Source organism: Physeter macrocephalus, chromosome 17 (assembly GCF_002837175.3).
Source record: "Physeter macrocephalus isolate SW-GA chromosome 17, ASM283717v5, whole genome shotgun sequence".
NCBI classification, from domain to species: Eukaryota; Metazoa; Chordata; class Mammalia; order Artiodactyla; family Physeteridae; genus Physeter; species Physeter macrocephalus.
This window is the reverse complement of record NC_041230.1, coordinates 18,907,757-18,931,416: the sequence shown is the minus strand read 5'-3', so window position 1 is coordinate 18,931,416 and position 23,660 is coordinate 18,907,757.

Sequence of the window (23,660 nt, the reverse complement as noted above, 5' to 3'; positions counted from 1 at the left end):
CTTTTCATCTTGTTTATGGTTTCCTTTGCTGCACAAAACCTTTTAATTATAGATCAATGGTACAGGATAGAAAGCCCAGAGATAAACCCACACACCTATCGTCACCTAAAATATGAAAAGGGAGGCAAGAATATACAATGGAAAAAAAGACAGTCTCTTCAATAATTGGTGCTGGGAAAACTAGACAGCTCTTGTAAAAGAATGAAATTGGAACACTACCTAACACCATACAAAATAATAAACTCAAAACGGATTAAAGACCTAAATACAAAGCCAGACACTATAAAACTCTAAGAGGAAAACATAGGAAAAAACACTCTTCCACATAAATCACAGCAAGATCTTTTTTGACCCACCTCCTAGAGTAATGATAATAAAAACAAACAAATGGGACCATATTATATGTTTTTTTATTCTCCAATTTGTTAATGATGTGTATCACATTAATTGATTTGTATATATTGAAGAATCCTTGCTTCCCTGGGATAAATACTGCTTGATCACGGTGTATGAACATTTTAATGTGTTATTGGATTCAGTTTGTTAGTATTTTGTTGAGGATATTTTCGTCTATGTTCATCAGTGATATTGGCTTGTAAATTGCTTTTTTTTGTGATATCTTAGTCTGGTTTGGTATCAGGGTGATGGTTGCCTCATAGAATGAGCTTGGGGGTATTCCTTCCAATGCAATTTTTTGGAAGAGTTTCAGAAGGGTAGGTGTTAACTCTTCTCTAAATGTTTGATAGAATTCACCTGTGAAGCACCTGGTCCTGGACTTCTCTTTTTTGGGAGTTTTTTAACCACAGTATCAATTTCATTGCTTGTGATTGGTCTGTTTATATTTTCTATTTCTTCCTGGTTCAGTCTTGGAAGGTTTTACCTTTCTAGGAATTTTTCAATTTCTTCTAGGTTGTCCATTTTATTGGTGTATAGTTGCTTGTAGTAGTCTCTTATGATCCTTTCTATTTCTGTGGTGTCTGTTGTAACTTCTTTTTCATTTCAAATTTTATTGATTTGAGTCCTCTTCCTTTTTTTCTTGATGAGTCTGGCTAAAGGTTTATCAATTTTGTTTTTCTTCTCAAAGAACCCGCAGTTAGTTTCGTTGATATTTTCTATTGTTTTCTTCATCTCTATTTCATTTATTTCTGCTCTGATCTTTATGATTTCTTTCCTTCTATTGTACTAAGTTTGGGTCTTGCTTGTTCTTCTTTCTCTAGTTACATTAGGTGTAAATTTTGATTGTTTGGGTTTTTTGTGTGTTTTTTTTGAGATATTTCTTGTTTCTTGAAGTAAGCTTGTATTGCTATCAACTTCCCCTTAGAACTGCTTTTGCTGAGTCTTATAGGTTTTAGATTGACGTGTTTTCATTGTCATTTGTCTCTGGGCATTCTTTGATTTCCCCTTTGATTTCTTCAATGACCCATTGGGTATTTAATAACATTGTTTAGTCTCAATGTGTTTGCGTTTTTACAGTTTTTTTTCCTTTAATTGATTTCATATCTCATAGTGCTGTGGTCAGAAAAGATGCTTGATATAATTTCAATTTTATTAAATTTATCAAGGCTTGATTTGTGTCCCAAGATATGATCTACCTTCCAGAACATTCTGGTGCACTTGAGAAGAAAGTGTATTCTGCTGCTTTTGGATGGAATGCCCTATAAATATCAATTAAGTCTATTTGGTCTAATGTGTCATTTAAGGGTTGTGTTTCCTTATGAATTTTTCTGTCTGGATGATCTGTCCATTGGTGTTAGTGGGGTGTTAAAGTCTCCCACTATTATTGTGTTACTGTTGATTTCCCCTTTTATGGCTGTTAGCATTTGCCTTATGTATTAAGGTGCTCCTATGTTGGGTGCATATATATTTACAATTGTTATATTTTCTTCTTGTATTGATCCCTTGATCATTATGTAGTGACCTTCCTTGTCTCTTCTAACAGTCTTAATTTTAAAGTCTTTTTGTCTGTTATGAGTATTGCTACTCCAGCTTTCTTTTGATTTCCATTTGCATGGCATATCTTTTTCCATCCCCTTAGTCTGTATGTGTCCCTAGTTCTGAAGTAGGTCTCTTGTAGACAGCATATATAGGGGTCTTGTTTTTGTATCCATTCAGCCAGTCTTTGTCTTTTGGTAGGAGCATTTAATCCATTTACATTTAAGGTCAACATGTATGTTCCTATTGCCATTTTCTTAATTGTTTTGGGTTCATTTTTGTAGGTCTTCTTTCTTCCCTCCTCTTTTGTTCTCTTCTCTTATGGTGTGATGTCTATTTTTAGTGCTGTGTTTGGGTTGTTTTTTCTTTTGTGTGTGTGTATCTATTGTAGTTGTTTGGTTTGCATTCCCCATGAGGTTTTTTTTTTTTTTTAACATCTTTATTGGAGTATAATTGGTTTACAATGTTGTGTTAGTTTCTGCTGTATAAAAAAGTGAATCAAGGCTTCCCTGGTGGCGCAGTGGTTGAGAGTCCGCCTGCCAATGCGGGGGACGCGGGTTCGTGCCCCGGATCCCGCGTGCCACAGAGTGGCTGGGCCCGTGAGCCACGGCCGCTAAGCCTGCGTGTCTGGAACCTGTGCTCCATAACGGGAGAGGCCACGACAGTGAGACGTCCGCGTACCGCAAAAAAAAAAAAAAAAAAAAAAAGTGAATCTGCTATATGTATACATATAGCCCCATAACCCATCCCCCTTGTGCCTCCCTCCCACTCTCCCTATCCCACCTCTTTATGTGGTCACAAAGCACTGAGCTGATCTCCCTCTGCTATGCAGCTGTTTCCCACTAGCTATCTATTTTATATTTGGTAGTGTATATATGTCAATGCTACTCTCTCACTTTGTCCCAGCTTACACTTCCCGCTCTCCGTGTCCTCAAGTCCATTCTCTATGTCTGCGTCTTTATTCCTGTCCTACCCCTAGGTTCATCAGAACCATTTTTTAAAATTCCATATATATGTGTTAACATGGTATTTGTTTTCTAGAGTCTGTCATACAGAGTGAAGTATGTCAGAAAGAGAAAAACAAATCCCATGAGGTTTTGATAAAGCAGTCTATATATATACAAGGTAGTTTTAAGTTGCTGGTCTCTTCATTTCAAATGCAATTCCCTTTTCCTGCATTTGTACTCTTGTCTTCTCACTGTTGCTGGTTTTCATATCATATTTGTGTTTGGATGATTTCCTTCTTTTACTGTATGCTTGCCTTTACCAGTTAGTGTTCCCATTTGTGATTTTCTTGTTTCTAGTTGTCATCTTTTTTTCCCCTTGCCTAGAGAAGTTCCTTTAGCATTTGTTGTAGGACTGGTTTAGTGGTGCTGAATTCTCTTAGTTTTTGCTTGTCTGTAAATGTTTTGATTTCTCTGTCAAATCTGAATGAGAGCCTTGCTGGTTAGAGTATTCTTAGTTGTAGGTTTTTCCCATTTATTACTTGAAATATATCATGCCACTTCTTTCTGGCCTGCAGAGTTTCTGCTGAAAAATCAGTTGATAACCTTATGGTGACTCCCTTATATGTTATTTGTTGATTTTCCCTTGTTGCTTTTAATATATTTTCTTTGCATTTAATTTTTGTTAGTTTGATTAATATGTGTCTCGGCATGTTCCTCCTTGGGTTTATCCTGCATGGGACTTTCTGCACTTCTTGGACCTGGGTGACTATTTCCTTTCCCATGTTCAGGAATTTTTTGACTATAATCTCCTCAAATATTTTCTCAGACCCTTTCTCTTTCTCTTGTTCTGGGACACCTATAATTCAAATGTTAGTGCATTTAACGTTGTCCCAAAAGTCTCTGAGATTGTCCTCATTTCTTTTTATTTTTCTTTATTCTGTTCCATGGCAGTGATTCCCACCATTCTGTCTTCCAGCTCACTTATCTGTTCTTTTGCCTCAGTTATTCTGCTATTGATTCCTTCTAGAGTATTTTTTCATTTCAAGTATTGTGTTGTTCATCTCTGTTTGTTCTTTAGTTCTTCTAGGTATTAGTTAAACTTGCCTTGCATCTTCTCAATCCATGCCTCCATTTTTTTTCTGAGATCTTGGATCATCTTTACTATCATTATGCTGAATTCCATTTCAGGTAGATTTCCTATCTCCTCTTCATTTATTTGTTCTTGTAGGTTTTAATCTTGTTCCTTTGTCCACAAGAGATTTCTCTGTCATCTCATTTTGTCTAACTTATTGTGTTTGCTGCAGGCTGTCAGATTGTAGCTCCTCTTCCTTCTGGTGTGTGCCCCCTTGTGGTTGAGGTAGATATTGAGCGAGGTCTCCCCTTTGCTCTGTGGTTGTCACTGCCCTGTCAGAAGCATGGTGTACTCCCTAGTTGTTGAAGTAGAGGCCCCAAGATTTGTTTCTTAGCTGTGTTTCTGATCTGCCATGTGAATTAGGTGGGATTGGAGCACTCCCATTGGGAGAGAAGCCTCTGAGTATTCCTTCTCTGGGACTCTTCACCTATGAGTGTGTTCTGTTGTGACCCCTTTTGCCCATTGTGCAGTCTCACAAAGTACACTTTTGCTGACACTGCTCATTCCCACCTTAACTGTGAGTATGCAGGCAAATTGTTTTCGATGTTGTTTTCACCAGGCTACCAGTGTAGATCCACTGAGGTTAGGTCCCAGGACTGCATTTGTCATGCACGTGGACCTGCTGTGGGAGTAATGGAGGCAGCTTAGATTTTGGCCTGTCTCAACCCCCATGTGTACATGCCCACAAAGCCTACAGCTGTTAAAGCCAGACTTGTCTCAGCTACAGGAGTGCTTGTTTTGTCCATTCAGATGTTCCACTCGTTCTGAGTTTAGGAAGCTGTCAGCAGAGGTGTAACTCTGTGGTTCATGTAGCTGCTAGGAAAGATTTCAGCTCTTCTTCCTTAGTTGCACGACCTCTGGGGGTCAGCTGTTGTTTCAGCACATCCTTTGTGTTTGTTCTTCCTACCAGCATCTGCTCCCAAGGCTGCCCCAGAGCACACGTGCCCACACAGGCAGGCAAGGGTGGAGGAGTCATTGGACATGACCACTGAGACAGGCATGGCCCAAGGAGATTGGTGGGGTTGGCACTTGGGCCACCAGGGCCTGCACAGTTGGATGAGGCTTTGGCTTGAGGGGTGTGTGAGGCTGCTCAGACAGGCACCCCTACTAGTGCCCACAGAGGCAGGGGCTGGTGCATGGGGAAGGGGGCTGCAATGGCGACCCTGCCCCTTGTGCATCACTCAACAATGGCACCTTGATTCTATGGTGTCCCTGGCTTCTTCTACAAATTTCCCAGGTGTGGAGCTCCTTACTCTCATCCATTCAGGCTGTCTCTTCACAGCCAACAGCTGTCCCCTTCCTGGGCCCACTCTCCAAACCCCACATTCCAGCACCCCCCCACACACCAGGAGATACACGATTCAGGCTGGGATGCTCAGGGCTGTGGCATGGGCCATGCACCTAGGTCTTACTCTGTCCTGCCTTCCACAGACCAGTTGCTGCATTCCCCTCCAATCTCTTGAAGCTACCTCTCTCTCCCAGTTGATCTCCCTGCTGTGAGGATGCTTCCCTGCATGCGGGAACCTCTACTCTCTTTCAGCTCCCCCCAGAGGTGCTGTTCCCATTCCAATTCCTCTGTTTTTTTCTTTCTTTCATCCTACCCAGTTGTGTGGGGATTTTTCTTCTCCTTTTAGGTGTCCAAGGTCCTCCACTAGTGTTCAGCAGGTACTCTGTGAGAACTGTTCCTTTTGTAGATGTATTCTTGATGCGTTTGTGAGGAGAGGTTAACTCCACGTCTTCCTATTCTGTCATCTTGACTCCTCCCCCTAGTGTATGATTAACAGTGTTATATTTTCAGGGTTTCAAGGGGGCTGAGGACTAAGAAAGGAACACTGGTCTGGTTGACTGGGGAGTCACTACTAGTGAGTGAACAGCATAGGACTCTCTTAGCTGCAACCTAACTCAAATTAGCAGAGTCAAATCGGGAATGTAATAGTTCTTAAAATCAAAGGAAGGACGGATTCAGCAAACCACAAGGAGGGCCAGGGATGTAGATATCCTTAGAATATCTGGAACCAGGAACTCAAATGCCACCAAGCCTCTCCCAGTCTTTCACTCTTGCTTTTCTCTGCATATTGGCTCCATTCTTTCAGATTGACTTTTTCACAAGACCAGAAACCTGACAAAAGCAAAGTTACAACCCCATCATCATAACTACTGAGTGACTGAATATACAAATTGACAATGGCTAGACCATGTATAAAAACAGAACTCTGATCCATAATCTGCAGCAACTTGCCCAAGAAACCAACACCCTTACCTACTGTAACTAGTCCATAAAGCCAGCCTACAATGTCAGACTTGTAGGAAGTTAGATTGCTATCATTAGCAACAATCCAGGAAGCTAACATGGCCAGGACTTGATTAATAACTGACAGCTTCCCTAATTTTTCTCCCCATTTCCAGCTTAGGATGAAAGCCAAATATGCATATGCACCCTTAACCAATCATATTGAATGGCCTACTTCTGGTAAGCCTTCCTACAGCTTCCCTATGTTAGTAGCCTCCAATCAGGGCAACCCAAAGACTTCCCCTTTTTTCACTCTAAAACTTTCCCATTCCTCTTCCTGCTTTTGAGTCTCTGCCAAAACACAAATGATAGTGTCTGACTCCTTTGCTATAGCAAGTCTGAATAAATAGCCCTTGCTTGTTCTCATCTGGTTGGTCTGTTTATTTTACACTTCATGCTCAGAAAGGATAACAACCTTCTTCCATCAACTTCAATTAGAAATCCCTATGAAATCCTTCTGATTGCCCTGCCTTCTGCCATAGGTCCATCCCCAGACCAATAATTATTACTGTTGGGCTGTACAATATTTAGCTTAGCTTAGGATAAGCTTAGGATTTTTTTTTTCAAAAAGTAAATGAAGGTTATTGAAGATGCTTTTCTCAGACAAAGAAAAATTCTTGAGTGCTTTCCTTGGTCCTCATTCTGAATCTACTGGCAGATGTCTTCCTTTGAAGCAGCCTCCTTTTGTGTCCTCTTTTACCAGTCAAGGATCAGGGTGTGTGTTCCTTGGTTGCTAAACCTGTTTTTTTTCACAAAATTCACTTTCTATGTAGTTTGTAGGCAGTTTAAACCACTCATTTCAAGTCATAAAATGCCTTGAATTAGAAATTCTTGGGAATCTGGAATACAGTTTGGCTTTCTCAACCTCTTTAAATTCTTTCATTGTATATATTTTGCCAGTCTCACACTGAAGAAGAGTTCCCATCGTTTTTATCATATTGTGCATTTTTCAAAAGGTCATGAAATAATGGGATGATGACTTTCAGAAAATTCAGGTCTTTTTGCTCATGTAAAAAGGTCATATTCTTTTGGATCACAATGCTCTGTAAATGAATTTCCTTTTTTATTTATGTATTTTCAAACAATGTCTAATTCCCCTTGTCTCCTTTTGAATCTTCGTATGTGAACTAACTTTTCTATGTGAATGTTTTTATGTGAACCCACTCGCCTGCCCAAAAGATGACAGCTCCCATTCTGATTACATAACTCTAGGAAAGGAATAGTTTTCCTAAAAGAAGTAGGTTTCTGTATCTCCATAACTGAGACCAATTGGCACAGATGGTGCTGGGGAGACCAAAGAGTTAATTGTCCTCTAAGAAGAATTGAGACTTGTAGCTGTTCAGAGAGGGGCATTCCAGAGTGTATATCTGATGGGAAGATAGATTAGGGGAAAGAAGGGGTATAGAGATTAGGGCTTGAAGAGATATTGTTTAAGACATCCTAGAGCTGAAATGGGGACAGGGTCAGGAGGAAGAGTGACAACTAAAGATGTCAAAAACATCTTGAGGGATGAAAACAGAAATAGGCTGTGAAAATAAGGAAGCTTTAAATCAAAGCGAGAGCTTGTTATTTTCAGCCAAGCCATTTTCCTTAACCTTCTTGCCCCTTTAAACTCTCCTATTTTTCCTCCTGACCTCCCTTTCTGTAAAAGGGGCAAACCAAGTGACAGCAAGTGAGCCCTGAAAAGGGTATGTGATACAGGCTTCTTGGGCATTCATTTTCTGTGCTTCCCCCTTCCCATGCCCCGGATGCTACATCTTGACACATGCTGAACTATCCCTCCCACCATGCTGCCTCTCCCCAGGAGAAGGTCTTGGTGTCTGGAGACCTGCCTGATGAGATAAAGCTGACTTCTCTGGCTGATGACCCACATTATACTTTATTTATTCACTGTAGAGTTTGTATGGTTTCAGGCGTCAGTGAGAAGGGAAGAGAAACTCAAAAAAGGAGCAGACGATGATTCTATTGTTTGCTTCTTCTCTCAGGAATCTTGTAGGAGTGTGGCAGAGCCAGAGGATCCTGCTTTCTTTGAGGAAGTTGCTATGGCACAGATGGGCATTAGCTTCTCCCTGCTGATCTTTATCAGCATTACTTCCAAGGATGCAGATGTGGTGACATCTTGAAGAGCTGGGAGCTGGTTAGCTCATCAGGTCAGTTCTCTCAGCCTCTCTTCTAGTGCCTGAATATCAGGCAGATGTTTAAAAGACTTGAATGTCTCTTGCAAGAAAGTACCTGACATGTTCAGAAATGGCAGAAGTGGAGAACAAAACTGAAGAGAAAATGTACTAAGCAAGGGAAGTTCTGTAAAGAGTTGCAAAGCCTGTGGCCAAAGCTCTCTGGAGGTGATCTCCATGGAAACTGCCATCTTTCTGAATGATGGTGATGGCGATGCAGGGGCGTCTGCCTGTCTTGTGTCCTTAATCAATGAGCAGGAAAAATCAGGAGCATCTCCTCTGACTTGTCAGCCTTGCCCTGACAGGTGATCTATGGCCTGGCTGATCTTCCTCTGGCCAACATAGTGAGTGACATACTTTTATTTCAGGTGTACCTGTTGGAACTGATGATGATGAGACTGGCCCCAAACAGACTGGGATGGACAAATTTGGTGGCCATGTAAAGAACTGTGGTATTCTAAAATAGAAATTTATGAGAATTCATGTTTGGAAAAAAATAATAAGTGTAGAAATCTATTTCTAACTAAGTTTGGGTTTTGTTGACTTCATATAATCCAGTTATGAGTCTGATTGTTTTATTTCTGGTGCTTGCCTTGGTTCCTAACTTTCTAAACATTACTGTAGATATAAACATTTTTAGAGAAGGTGGGTCTGACTCTCCCTCAACCCTGAGTATCTGATTTTCTGGGAAGGGGCATGGAAATGTGCCTGCATGCCAATCTACACATCTTTTTGTGCTCTACAAGGGTAAGGCTTACTGTTTAAGTCATCAAGATGGTTACGTGTGCAGAACCTGGTAGGTCCCGGCAAAAGAAAAGCCACACAGCCTCTCCTCAGCTCCATTCTCATCTGTTCCACTCACAGTGACAGAGCCCTTGGTGACGAGCCACATTTCAGGACCCATCAATTTGTGTTCTGTCCCCACCTCCTCACCAGCTGTGTGCTGCACTCCCTGCTTGTGGACTCTGTGAAGACACTATTCCCCTGCCCTGCGCCTGTTCCTCTGAGGTACCAGCTTCCATAGAAAGGAGGAGAAGGAGGCTGTGTTGTGTGCTTTGCCTCCTGGGTGCCAAGGCTTGGATGCCTGTGGCTGAAACCTCACAAAATCCCTCTTAAAAATGCTTCTCTCATCTTTTCCTTGTGAAGCCTCTCCCTATAGGTGTTGTCCCTTTGGGCGGTGTTGTTCCCTTCCTCTCGCTCTCTCTGCATGCACTACCCCAGGAATCTGAATATGGAATGTCTTGCTCCAGACCATCTTCATTCTAGGATATCAACTCATGAAAGTAAATAGCTGGAGGAACCACCAGCCAACCAATTTATCAGACACAACTAGGGTCTGCAACCAACTTCATGATTTGTTGGGATCTTTCAAGAAACACACAACAAGACAGGTAAGACATCTAAAATATGTCTTGATGCTACCTCTGAAATTGAGCAGGACTCTGTGGGGATCCTGGGTGCAAAAGCCTTTCTGTGTCCTCCATTTCTTTCATTACAGGAAATAATCTTCATTCAGCTTCCATGACCTTCCCTGAGTTCCAACAGGCAGGTTCAAACAGTTGCTAATCAGGGAAGGGAGGGGATGCAAAGACAAGGGAGAAACAGTAGTGCAGCCTTGGGGCAGGGTCCTGGTTCCCCCTCAAGGGTTATGCATAACAATATATTTGAGCTGTTTTGCAGATAATGAAACCCCCACCAGGTGCCCACATGTACTCAGACCCCAGACCGGCTGGAACAAGAAGGTTGATGATGCTGACTCCCACTTACCTCATCACCAACCAATCAGAAGAATGATTGAAAAAGCTGATCATGCCCTTTTTGAACCATTACTACTATAGAACTCCTCACTACCCTCTCCAGATGGGAACACACAGTTTTAGGACCATTTGCCCACTGTGGCCCCCTTTGCCTGGCAAACAATAAAACTATTCTTTTCTACTTCACCCAAAATTCTGTCTCTGAGATTTAATTGGTGTCAGGGTAGAGAAGCCAGATTCAGCTTCATGTCCTCCATAAAGCCTTCCCTTATTTATCCAGCCAAGTGTTTCTCTTTATCTTCTGAATCCCGGAGCCTTGTTTGGAACTTTCTTTAGGTAGATATTGTGCGTTGTTTTAACTCACAGTTCTATACATATGCTTGATAAACTATAAGCTCCATGGATGGAACTTACACAGAGTATATTAAAGTGCCTGGCACACATAACTTGCATGTGTGTATGTGTATACATTTACACACACACACACATCTTATCTCCTATGATTTCCTAGAGGCTCCTGCCATCTTTGGTACTCAGTAGATAAAGATTCTTGTTGAAATACTTGAGTGATTTTTTTGCCTGGGTGGGCATCTCATCACTACCTGGATCTTGCTGCACAACGCATTCCCTTGACACCTGGGGAGATAAGAGATGGGTGGTATCTCTGCATCAAATGTTGCACCTGCAGAAAACTTCCCCTGCTGAGGAAGATTGTGGAATCTCAGAATGAGAATTTTAATTGGTTTCATTCTATGCATAATGACAACTTCATCTCAAGGCTGAGGTAAGCACTAATTCTCAGATGAGGACAGCAGTTTACCTGTTGCTCTGTGGGTGGCTTGCAAATTGGTCCTCAAATCCACACAGCTCCTGCCTTGTCCCATCGGAAAGCCTCAGCTTCAACTCACCTGAGCTCCCTAGCAGGGGTCTATAGGTCAATTAAATCTAAGAGAAAAGACTGGGAAGTTTGAAACTCAATGATAGTCTTCTCTTTGGAAAGAAAAAAAAAAAGTGGGATCAGAGCCAAGAGACACCGGATAATTATTTTCCAAAAACACTGGCTTTTACCAGCAAAAGAATGTAGATACCCATGGATGCTGGGCAGATAACAACACATTATTTCCAAACTGGTCACACATACTTTCTTGGCTACTCCTGGGGGAAATCTGATTTGTTTATTCTGAGTAAAAATCAGTATGATTGCCTTTGCCATCACTGGGTTCAGGACATCCTCATCAGTGCAGGCCTGTTTGGATTACCTGCACACCAATGCCAGCCCTAATTTGAGCATGGCTTGCCAGCCTGTTCTTGTGTCTGTTGTTATTTAACTGATTGTACTGCACATACTGATTGGAAACATCTATTGCTATACCTCTGGGGGATGAGTTCCTCCCTTACTGAGCATTCAGAAGTAGCATACTTAAGAGCTTCTATGTTTTAGAAAAGTTTATTTCCACCCAGATTAATTTGTGTTAGGTAACTCTTCATCTCTCAAAGTTTTGCTTTAATTGCAATTAAAGTCAAAAATATTTTTAGTTACTGCTTTGAGTTCTGTTATTGTTTCAGTCATGAGTGTTTTTGTTCAGGCTGGGAAAAGGCTGGGAGATTTTATTGGAAAACTCTCAACTCCTGTTGGAATGTTAGAATAACTATTCAAATACATTATGTAATGAAGAAAGTATCACTCACCATTATTCTTCCTGGGGAGGTTGCTGGATGTGTTGGAAAGGCATACTTTGATGCTCTTCTAAGAGTAGAGAGGAGATGAAACTCTAAATGGCCTAGATGTGTGGGCAGAAGTGTTTTGCATGACTCAAGGGGAAGAATTCGTTATTCTGGAGAGGGAGCAGGGACAGAAAAAGAAAGAAAGAGAGAGGCAGTGATAGGGTCAAAGTGATATGCTCTGTGTTGTGAAATTTCCCCATAAATCTTGGTAGAGTACAAAAAACTTGAAATTTTGGGAGTGGTGCTGTTCCTCATGGAAATCAGTGGAAAGCCTGGAGCTTGAAACTCAAATCAATATGGGGCAATCAGAGACAGCACACATGGTTACAGGAAACTGAGAAATGCACAGGAAAGAGTGGTAGCACCTCACACATATCTGGACTGTCACAGGCCATGGGATTGAGTTTGGGGAAAGTTTACCCAGGTCAACTTGATCTGGGAGGTGCAAACATCTGCATTATAGCTAAGAAGGTGTTTTTTTTTTTTTTAATTCTTGGACAATATAGCTTGAGACATTGCATTCACTTACTCTTTCACTCACTCCTTCTATCTGATTCTATTTATAAATCACCAACTCTATGCCTAGCCTTGAGCTGGATTCTATGAAACACACTAAAATAAAGATAGTTTATGTCTCAAGAAACTCCGTGTCTCATTGGGGAGGTAAGCTTGTGGGAAAATTTTAAATATTCAAAAGTTGAACATAGCAGGTTTTTATTTAGATGCAATGAATTGTTCTTCCACTTTATAGTAGCTTAGATTTGGTTAGATTACTGGTCAAACCATCTCTTCTCCTGGACACTTTATATTTATACATAAAATTAAAGAGAGCTTCCAACCTCTTTGTCCCTGGCTTTCATATGTGTGGTTATATGGTATGTCTGCTTGTCACAGATGTAGAACGGTGTACAGGATATTTCTTGTCAGAAAATAGCTAGAGACAAACAACTGGAAATACTCAGGCCTTTTCTCACTACTACAAGTACCTTTGCTTGTCAGGCACTGTGTTGAGCATCAAAGTTCATCCTGCCCTAAAGGAGCTCAAAGTCTAGGGAAGGCTTCTAAAATTATGACTTTTAATTAATTACTGGGATAGAAATCAATACAAACTAGCTTGATAAAAGGGGACTTTATGAGATGACTCAATAACCAGGGAAAGTGCAGATGTGTATCAGGCCTTAGAGACAGTTGGACCCCAGGGTTAAGTGCTAACCATATTCCCTTGGCACCTCTCAGCTTGGATCTGTGTGTGGCCTTTCTTCCTGCCCACCTTGCCCTGCTCTTGGCATCCTCACACTTCTCAGCTTTGCTACCACAGCCTTTTTTCTTGAATTCCAGGTTCACAAGTCCCCAATGGAAGACCAATAATTAGCTTGGCTTGTATTGACCAGAGATGGGGTGCAGCAAGAAACCATGTATGGGAGTCTCTGAAGACTCCCTTGGTTGGAGAGGGTAAGGAGCAATTCTCTTAAGAAGGAAGTTTATAGTAATACAGACCCATCTCAAGAAACAAGAAAAATCTCAAATAACAACCTAGCTTTCTATCTAAAGGAATTAGGAGAAAAAAAGAACAGACAAAGTCCAAAATCAGCAGAAGGCAGGAAATAATAAAGATAAGTGAGGAAATAGAGACCAAAAAAGCAATACAAAAGATCAATAAAACCAAGAGGTGCTTCTTTGAAAATGTAAACAAAATTGATAAATCTTTATCCAGGCTCATCAAGAAGAAAAGAGAGAGGACCCAAATGAACAAAATAAAAAGTGAAAGAGGAGAAATAACAACCAATACCTCAGAGACACAAAAAATCATAAGAGTATACACCAACAAACTGGACAACCTACAAGAAAAGAGGAGAGATTCTCCAAAACAAGAGATGTCAGGAGAGTTAGGAGAGTTTCTGGATAGACAAAACAAGTTTCTTCCATATAGTTGAGTATCTATTATAATCCATTCAATTTAGCCCGTGGGACATAAAGATGAATAAAACGTAATCAGTGCCTTCTGGGAGCTCAAAATAAACCTGCATTACAATGTCTGATACATGAAAATGGTGTGCACAGGGTGCTATCGGAGCTCATAAGAGGGGCTCTAACTCCACCTATCAGGCAGCCTCTTTGGCAGCAGGGAAGGAAGGGAATGATGTTGCAGATAGAGAGGGAATATTGGGCTGTCACTCATGAAGGGGGAGGCTGGGCTGTGGGGAGCTGTGAGAAGTGAGGAGAGCTGGGAGAGCTGAGGCACATATGTCAGGAGGGGCAAAGCTCCATGGATTGTATGGATTAAGTTTAGGAGCCTGATGTTTATCTCATGGACAAATAGAGCAATATTAAGTGTTTCAAGCAGGAAATAACATGATGAGATTTTGATTTTAGGAAGGCCACATAGGTTGCAGGGGTGGAGAATGGGTCTGGGAAGAGTAGGGGTGGGGAGAAGAGTGAGGAAGACAAGCCAGTGTCCAGATAGTCAGTTATGGCAACCGGGGTGGGGGGGAGGGAGATATGTGAGCGACTTTCAGGAGGCAGGACTGGAGATGCATGGGGTTTAGGACCTGGGAACAGGGAAGATTGTAGGTAAAGTCACAGCAAATGCTGCGCCGGCATAATTCTCTAACTTGTTTGGAATACAGCTCACCTGGATGTCTCACTATCTTTTGTAAGATACCATGAACTTGTGATATATTAAAATTTAATTTCAAATAAATAAATATATGATATTGTCTAAGTCTCACTCTAGATCCAGTAGTCAAGTGCCAAAGTTGCTTCTTTTTTAATCTATGGGGGGAAAATTAAAAACTGAGAACATTTGGTTTAGTAACTTAGTGCTTTGCCTCTGACAACACTGCAAGCCAGTGTTCAATGGAGGGGTGGTTTGAGAGTTACTGTACTCAGTGTAAGAAGCTGGAGGCAGAAGCCGAGTCCTAGAAAATAAGGGTGGAAAAGTAATTCAAAGGTAGATCAAGCGATGAAGTGTTTATCAATGCGTTCCTTTAACAGATTTTGCCATTTCCATCATCCACTTGTATTTTTATTTATTTAATACTTTTTCCTTAAATAGATACACTTTTTAAACTTAAATTCATTTTAAAAGGAAATTTTATAATACTGCCACAGAAGGAAAATGAATTTCACATGCCAAAAATATAAGATAACAAAATAAGTAGAATGGACACAAACCAGTGTTATTAAATTTTGGCTAAAATAACTGTTGCTTGGGAAGGCTCTGTGCCTGAGGTCTGATAGCCTGCCTTTTAAACAAGCACCTTTCTGAGATTACTAGAAGCCTTCTTGCTGGGCATGTAACTTGACTCATTTCCCAACCTTCCCTGCCATGGGCTGTGGTTGTGTGATTGAGTTCTAACCAGTGGAATGGGCAGAGAGATGAGTACATCCTCAAATCCTGGTATATAAAACATTCCATGCAATCCTTCACACCCCCTTCTTTGAATGAAGAGGACCCAGCAAAAAATCTCTGAGACTGGGGCTTCCCTGGTGGCGCAGTGGTTGAGGGTCCACCTGCTGATGCAGAGGACGCAGGTTCGTGCCCCGGCCCGGGAGGATCCCGCGTGCCGCGGAGCGGCTGGGCCCGTGGGCCGTGGCCTCTGGGCCTGCGCGTCCGGAGCCTGTGCTCCGCAGCTGGAGAGGCCGCGACAGTGAGAGGCCTGCATACCGAAAAAAAAAAAAAAAAAAAAAAACCTCTCTGAGACTATAGCAGACAACAGAGCCACAGGATGGAAGGAACTTGGGTGCCTGAGTCATTGTGTGGAAGGTTGCCCAGTACACATCCCCATTGAGTGGACAATAGCTTTGTATTGTGTAAAGCCCCTGAGATTTGGGGTGGTTTGTTACAGCAGTTAGCCTATGTTGACTAAAATACTGCTAAAGACATGCTATCCCAAACTGAAACTTATCCTTGTGTAATGCAAAAGGGCCAACTAAACCTTAAAAGCTTAAAATATTTTTGTTGTTATTCAGTGTGATTTGAGGTTGGGTATTAGCCTCTTAACCGCATCATTTATCCCACTGTATGGGAAATATCAGAGCAGGACATTATGTGTCAGGCTTCAGAATTAGGACTTATCTATTTTCTAAATCATTTTCTCCTTCTTAAGCCTAAAATGCCAGAAGGTTCTTACACACTTTTGTCAGTAATAATGGCTAACTAGAGCAGTTACTTTCACCTGTAATATGGGTATCACCTTTTTAGGTTGGATGAAAAAAGCATATGAAAATCTGGAGTGGTAAGGTGTATGAAATGTCAGAGCAGCTACCACCTCTTTCTCAAACACACCTGCTTCTGATTTCAGATATGGCCCCACCTTGTGATCACCAAAGCTTCAGTCTGCTTTGAAAGATTCTAAATAGGGCAGTACATGATTAGATCTGTGGCTTAAAAACAAAATGCCAGTGACTGCAAGAAAGATGGATTGGAGGGAGTAGGGACTGAAGTCTGGGCTTAGAGAAGAGCTGAACCACATCTTCATTTCTCTTTGGTTATTAAGTCTAAATTATGTTTTGAAAATGGGCAGCTCATCTTTTTCATGTGTTGAAGAGGGAATATTTTAATTTGAACAACATCCACTATATTCAAACTACACTCTTCCAACAAAGGTGAAGTGGCTGAAGCCCATGGATTGTGAACAGAATGTTGGAGATTAATTAGAACTACCACAGTGTGACATGCATGCTTATAAACTCTTTTTCAAATTGCACTCAATGGACATTTGCTTACAGAATCTCCTTTCTCCGCTGAACACATCTTGCATTTAAATTCTATTTTTCTCCCCCAGTTTGTCCATGTCCTTGGCTGCTTTGGAGGCTCCTGTCCAACTTTTTTTCCATCTTATTCCTTTTATAGACCCAAAGATAAATGAAGGAACATCATAGTCAACATTTCACAGCACAGACTTCCAAGTCATTTGCTGTCTCACACCTCACTCCAGGGCAGCAGCTTGTCTTGGATGCCAGACTGCATTTCATAGTCTGACATGAAGTTCCAGCCCCACCTCCTCCAGGAAGCACAGAGCATCTCTGGTTCTAACTGACCTCTCTTCTTCAAACTCCTGCAGCTTCTGAAGGACAGAATGAATCATACTGCATTTTGTGCTGCACTGAAGTTGTATCTGGTGTGAACCTCTGCTTTATAAGAGCATAGGCTAATGTCGGTCAAGATTTTATCCTCTATTTTACTTCAAAGAATAAACCCCTGAAAGAAAATATGCATGTTCCAAACCCCAATTATTTAATCAAGGCTTTCTATGTGCCACATGAAAGGGGCAGTGGTTGAAGAAAGCAGCTAATACTACTCTGAATTTTTCAAGAAGAAACCCATTCCATTGTGTGTGAAAGAGAAGGTTTTATAAAATGTGGGGAAATCATCTGTTTTTTAAAAAATGAATTTAAACCAGAAATGGTAAACAGCTATCCAAATTCAGCCCACAAAGTGTTTTGTTTGAATTTAGCAAACAAATATTTGAAGATTTCACAGAAAAATCTAGATTTCTAGTTCTTCCCAGAAATTCATATGAGCTGAGAAACCTGGGTCCAAGTTATGTATAGCAGCAGTGTGGTGGCATGGGATAGCAGCTGCTGTTTTACATGGATAGATGAGTGCACAGACTCCATAGTTTGCCAGTTTTCATTCTCCCCATTACACACAGAAACTTTAACTGTCTGGACCCAATAGTCACTTGACTTTGCTGTCTCTGAGACTCTGTTGTCTCTGGGATTTTAAGTTTGCCCTTTGGGTGCAACATTTGCTATTTGGTTGTATGTGTATTTGTAAACATGTGTGTGTGTTTGCATGTTTGTGTGTGTGTATATGTGTGTTTCAAATTTTACCTGCTGCATAATTGGAAGATAGAGTGTATTTAAACCTCACATTACTTCAAAGGCCATCTGATTTGGGACACCCATGTATGCAATCTGGAGGCTGTAGTGGGACTCACAACCAGAGTCTTCCAACTGTATTATTCTAGATAAATAACTCACACTTGGGGAAATGTTCTGCTTGGGAGAAGAAGAGAAAATCCCAGGGTAGATAAAAGGTGGGGCTTTCCAAAACTGGTAGCTAATTATCCTGATGAGATTAGAAGATGTAAATACTTTCTCAGAGCCCTAGGGGACAGAGAGTGAGATTAGGAACTAGGGTTCACCCTCCCTCCACAAAATTTTAATTTCTTGAATACTTTTTTTGGACAAATAAAAAGCTATATTTACAAGACCACTGCTCTAACACCTGAGCCTCAGCTTGAAAACCCATATTTAAAGCACAGTTTAAGATTTTCCCTTCTCCACATTTTCTGAATGTTGTGATTTCTTTTAGTGACTCCAGCACTTTAGTACATCTTCAACACCTCCTTGGCTTGGATGGTAGCACCAAGGACAAAGATATGAGAAGTGTGCCCTGGTCTTATTCACTCTGTCCCTGGTACACTTGCTGTGGGACATATCTAGGAGCTGACAGTGCTAGTGCTAAATAAAATCATGCTTTTGTTTTCCATCTTGTTGTCTCTCTACTCTACCCTATCTTCAAAACTTTCTTTTGTATTTTTAATTTCAACAATTGTATTTAATTTCTAAGACCTCACTCTTTTTCATGGATTTTTCCTTTTAAGAAATGTTCTGTTCTTCTTTAAAGGTGATGCCTTCTCATCTACAGAGCTGTTCATGCTGCTCTTGGGATCACTTCTCTTTTCTCCTTCATCCAAAAACATTCCTCTGTCTATTTAGTGTTTGAGAAATATATGTGGAAATATCTTGTTTGTTAATGTCCTCCCCACTTCTCTTTCTATCTTTTAAATTTATTTTGTACCTTTGATGGGGGGAAAAGGAGAGGGAGGGAGAGAGGAAGGGGGGGTATGAAATGAATATAAATGTATGTGTGTGCTCTGTCCAAAAATCTTCAGTAGAAGGTTTAATCAGTGAAATGTTGATGAATATATGAATAGACCTGTCAAAGATCCTCTTTTTTCTGGGGAGAGGGTGTTCAGTTTTCCTCCACTTTTCAGGGAGCATTATGACCTGTGGCAGTGTTGGCTAGCTGTCCATCAAAATCTGTGCTTCCATCTACAGTGTGAAGTTGCTGCTGTTGGGGAGAATTGTTAGCCAGGGACACACACACATGCAACCATGGGAATGGTTCTTGGTAGTGCCACATGAGCAGAAGTGAGACATGTCACATTCAGATGGGTTTTTAAGGAGCAGGGGTGCCCCATACACTGTATCTTTCTCATTTGGCTGATTGAATGTAGAAATCTCTGAATCCTTAGAAGATGGTAGATGGACGAAAGTCACTTGCTAATCAGCAACACCCACATTAACTATTGTGTTGAGCCACTGACATTTTGGCATTTATTTGTTATAGCAGCTAGCAGTGCCTTAACTGAGATAGTTTCCCAAAAGTTAAGTACCACTGCCCTAGGACATCTTGGAATGTAGCATATATTTAGGACTAAGTAGAAACTAGAGGAATCTTTAAAACAACAACATCACAGATATTGGGATACAAAAAATGGAATCATTTGTCTTTCATTGAAAATATCTCAGGGAGGAGTCAAGATGGAGGAATAGGAGGATATGGAATTCACCTCTCCTCACAAGTACATCAAGAATACATCTACAAATGGAACAATTCTCACAGAACACCTGCTGAACACTAGCAGAAGACCTCAGACACCTAAAAGTACAAGAAAAATTCCCACACAACTGGGCAGGATGAAAGAAAGGAAAAAAGAAAATAGGAAATGGGAAGGGGCCAGCACCCCTGGTGGGGAGGTGAAGGTGAAGAGAGGTTCCTGCACTCAGAGAAACCCCTTCATGGTGGGGAAATCAGCTGGGACAGAGAAGAAACTTCAGGGGATCAGAGGGAAATGTGGCAACAGGTCTCTGGAAGGCAGGACAGTGTAAGACTTAGGCATATTGTCTGTGCCACAGCTGTGCTCACCCCAGCCTGAGTTGTGTGTCTCCTGGTGAGGAGGGGAGCTGGGTACTGGAAAGTGGGGTTTGGAGAGTGGACACTGGGAGGAGATCAGCTATTTTCTGTGAAGAGACAGCCTGAAGAGATGGGAGTAAGGAGCTCCACAACTGGGAAAGTTTGCAGAAAAGCCCAGGCCACCATAGAAGCAAGGCGCTGTTGTTGAGTGGCACACGGGGGTAGGACCACCATTGCAATCCCCTTCCCCCCAGGTGGCCCCTGCTTCCATGGGTACTGGGAGGGACACCCATCTGAGCAGGATTGACCACCCCTCAAGCCAAGGCCTCCTCCTCCTGCACAGGCTCTGGGGTCCTGAGCACCACCCCTGCCAAAGCCTCCTCAGGAATCAGCCCTGGGTACCCCAGCCTGAGATGGGAATCTGCCAATGCAGGTGAGGGCTGAATGTTAAGCCTGGGGTTAGGAAAACGGACTTGGGGACAGGACCTCTGTAGCTGTGTGGAGATGGCCTGAAGTGATGGGAGTGAGGGGCTCTGTGGCCGGGAATGTTCCTGAAGTAAGTGGTGTCTGCCTTGGAAATGAGTCACCATTGTTGAGTGGTGCACAAGGGGTGGGACTGCCATCACAGACTCTCTCCCCACATGCCAGCCCCTGCCTCTGCGGGCACTGGGAGAGACTCCCACCAGAGTGAGTGTGCCCGTCTGTTGCAACTTCCTTTCTTCCTCTGCTGCCACAGGCACTAAAGGGAGATCCCAATGGAATGAAAGAGTACACCCCAGTTGTGGCTGCCTTATCACTCCCAGGTCTGAGTGAGCAAGAGTGCCTTAATCAGCCACTGCTTTTGCCCATCTCACCTGGGCTGTGAACAGATGCCTGAGGTTGACCCACATGCAGAGGTGGGGCCAAAACCAAAGCTTAGCCCCAGGGGGTGTGCAACTAAGGAAGAGGAACAGAAATCTCTCCCTGTGGCTACACAAGCTATGGATTAAATCCCCATGATTGGCTTGGTAAACCCTGCATCTGTGGAATATCTGAATGGACAATGAGAGCTCCCACAACTGACACGGGTCTAGCTTTAGCAGCTGTGGAGTTTGGGGGCAAGTATATGTGGGAGCTGGGCCAGGTCAGAGTCTGAGCGGCCCCCTCAGTGCCCACAGGGGGTCCAGAGACCTACCTAGAGGTATTGGAGGGCCTCATGGAGAGGTGGGGTTTAGCTGTGGCTCACCATAGGGGCAAGGACACTGACAGCAGAGGCCCCAGGAAAAAAGTATAGATAGATACATAGATAGATAGATAGATAGATAGATAGATAGATAGATAGATAGATAGATAGATAGATAGATAGATAGATAGATAGATAGATAGATAGATAGATAGATAGATAGATAGATAGATAGATAGATAGATAGATAGATAGATGTATAGATAGATAGATAGATAGATAGATAGATAGATAGATAGATAGATAGATAGATATATAGACAGACAGGTAGATGTTTGTTTCATATGGTTCTGTTGTTGTTGTTTTATTTTTTAATCATATTTTTCTTTTATAAATTAACTTTTAATATTTTTTTTATTTTTCTATTTTTATTTTACTATTTTGTTTTGGCTTTTTGTGTTTTTGGTTTTGTTTGTTCTTATGTTTTTTCTTTCTTTGATCATTCTTTTGTGTTTGATGCTTGTTTTTTTTTAAATTTTGCTTTCTGTTTTTGTTTTTGTTAGTTTTTATTGTTTGTTTTCATTTTGGGGTTCTTTGCTTTGCTTTTTGTTTTTGTTTTCATTTGTTTGGTTTTGTTTTTATCATTTGTCTTGGGTTTTGTTTGTCTATTTGTTTTCTTTTCTTCTTCTTCTTCTTCTTCTTTTTTTTTTTGGCCACACTGTGCAGCTTGCAGGGTCCTGCTTCCCCAGTAAGTGTTCGGACTGAGCATCTGGGGTGGTAGTGCCAAGTCCAGGACACTGGACTGCCAGAGAACTCCTAGCTACAGGGAATATTAATTGGTGTGAACTTTCCCAGAGGTCCCCATCTTGACACCAAGACCAGACTCCACACAACTGCCTACAGTATCCAGTGCTGTATGACTCAGGCCAAACAACCATCAAGACAGGAAAACAGTCCCACCCATCAGCAGACAGGTGGCTTAAAGTCCTACTAAGCTCACAGACACCCCAAAACACACACTGATTCAGTACTGCCCATCAGAGGGAAAAGACTCAGCTCAACCCACCAGAAAGTCCCTTCTACCAGGAAGACAAAACAAGCCACTGGACAAAACTACCCACTGGGGGCAAACACAAGAAGCAAGAAGAACTATGACCTTGCAGCCTGCAGAAAGGAAACCACAAGCACAGTAAGTTAGACAAAATGAGACAACATAGAAATACGTTGCAGATGAAGGAGCAAGGTAAAAACCCACAAGACCAAGTAAATGAAGAGGAAATAGGCAATCTACCTGAAAAAGAATTCAGAGTAATGATAGTAAAGATGACACAAGATCTCGGAAACAGAATGGAGGCAAAGATCAAGAAGATACAAGAAATGTTTAACAAGAACCTAGAAGAACTAAAGAACAAACAAACAGTGATGAACAACACAATAACTGAAATGAAAAATACACTAGAAGGAAACAATAGCAGAATAATGGAGGCAGAAGAATGGATAAGTGAGCTGGAAGATAGAATGCTGGAAATAACTGTCACAGAGCAGAACAAAGAAAAAAAAATGAAAGGATTTGAGGACTGTTTCAGAGACCTCTGGGACAACATTAAATGCACCAACATTCACATTATAGGGAATTCCAGAAGAAAAAAAGAAAGAGAAAGATCCTGAGAAAATATTTGAGAAGATTATAGTTGAAGACTTCCTAAACATGGGAAAGGAAATAGTAAATCAAGTCCAGGAAGGACAGAGAGTCTTGTACAGGATAAACCCAAGGAGAAACATGGCAAGACACATATTAATCAAATTAACAAAAATTAAATACAAAGAAAAAATATTAAAAGCAACAAGGGAAAGGCAACAAATAACATAGAAGGGAATCCACATAAGGTTATCACCCGATTTTTCAGCAGATACTCTGAAGACCAGAAGGGAGTGGCAGGATATATTTGAAGTGATAAAAGGGAAAAAACTACATCCAAGATTACTCTACCAAGCAAGGATCTCATTCAGATTTGACAGAGGAATCAAAGGCTTTACAGACAGCAAAAGCTAAGAAAATTGAGTACCACAAAATCAGCTTTAAAACAAATGCTAAAGGAACCACTCTAGGTAGGAAAAACAAAAGAAGAAAAACACCTACAAAAACAAGCCCAAAACAACTATGAAAATGGTAATAGGAACATACATACTGATAATTACATTAAATGTAAATAGATTAAATGCTGTAACCAAAAGACACAGACTGGCTGAATGGATACAAAAACAAGACCTGTATATATGCTGTGTACAAGACCCCACTTCAGACCTAGGGACCCATACAGACTGAAAGTGAGGGGATGGAGAAAGATATCCCATGCTAATGGAAATCAAAAGAAAGCTGGAGTAGCAATATTCATATCAGATAAAACACACTTTAAAATAAAGACTGTTACAAGAGACAAGAAAGGACACTACGTAATGATCAAGGGATCAGTCTAAGAAGAAGATATAAAAATTGTGAATATTTATGCACCCAACATAGGAGCACTTCAATATATAAGACAAATGTTGACAGCCATAAAAAGTGAAATCAAGAGTAACACAATAATAGTGGGGGATTATAACACCCCAC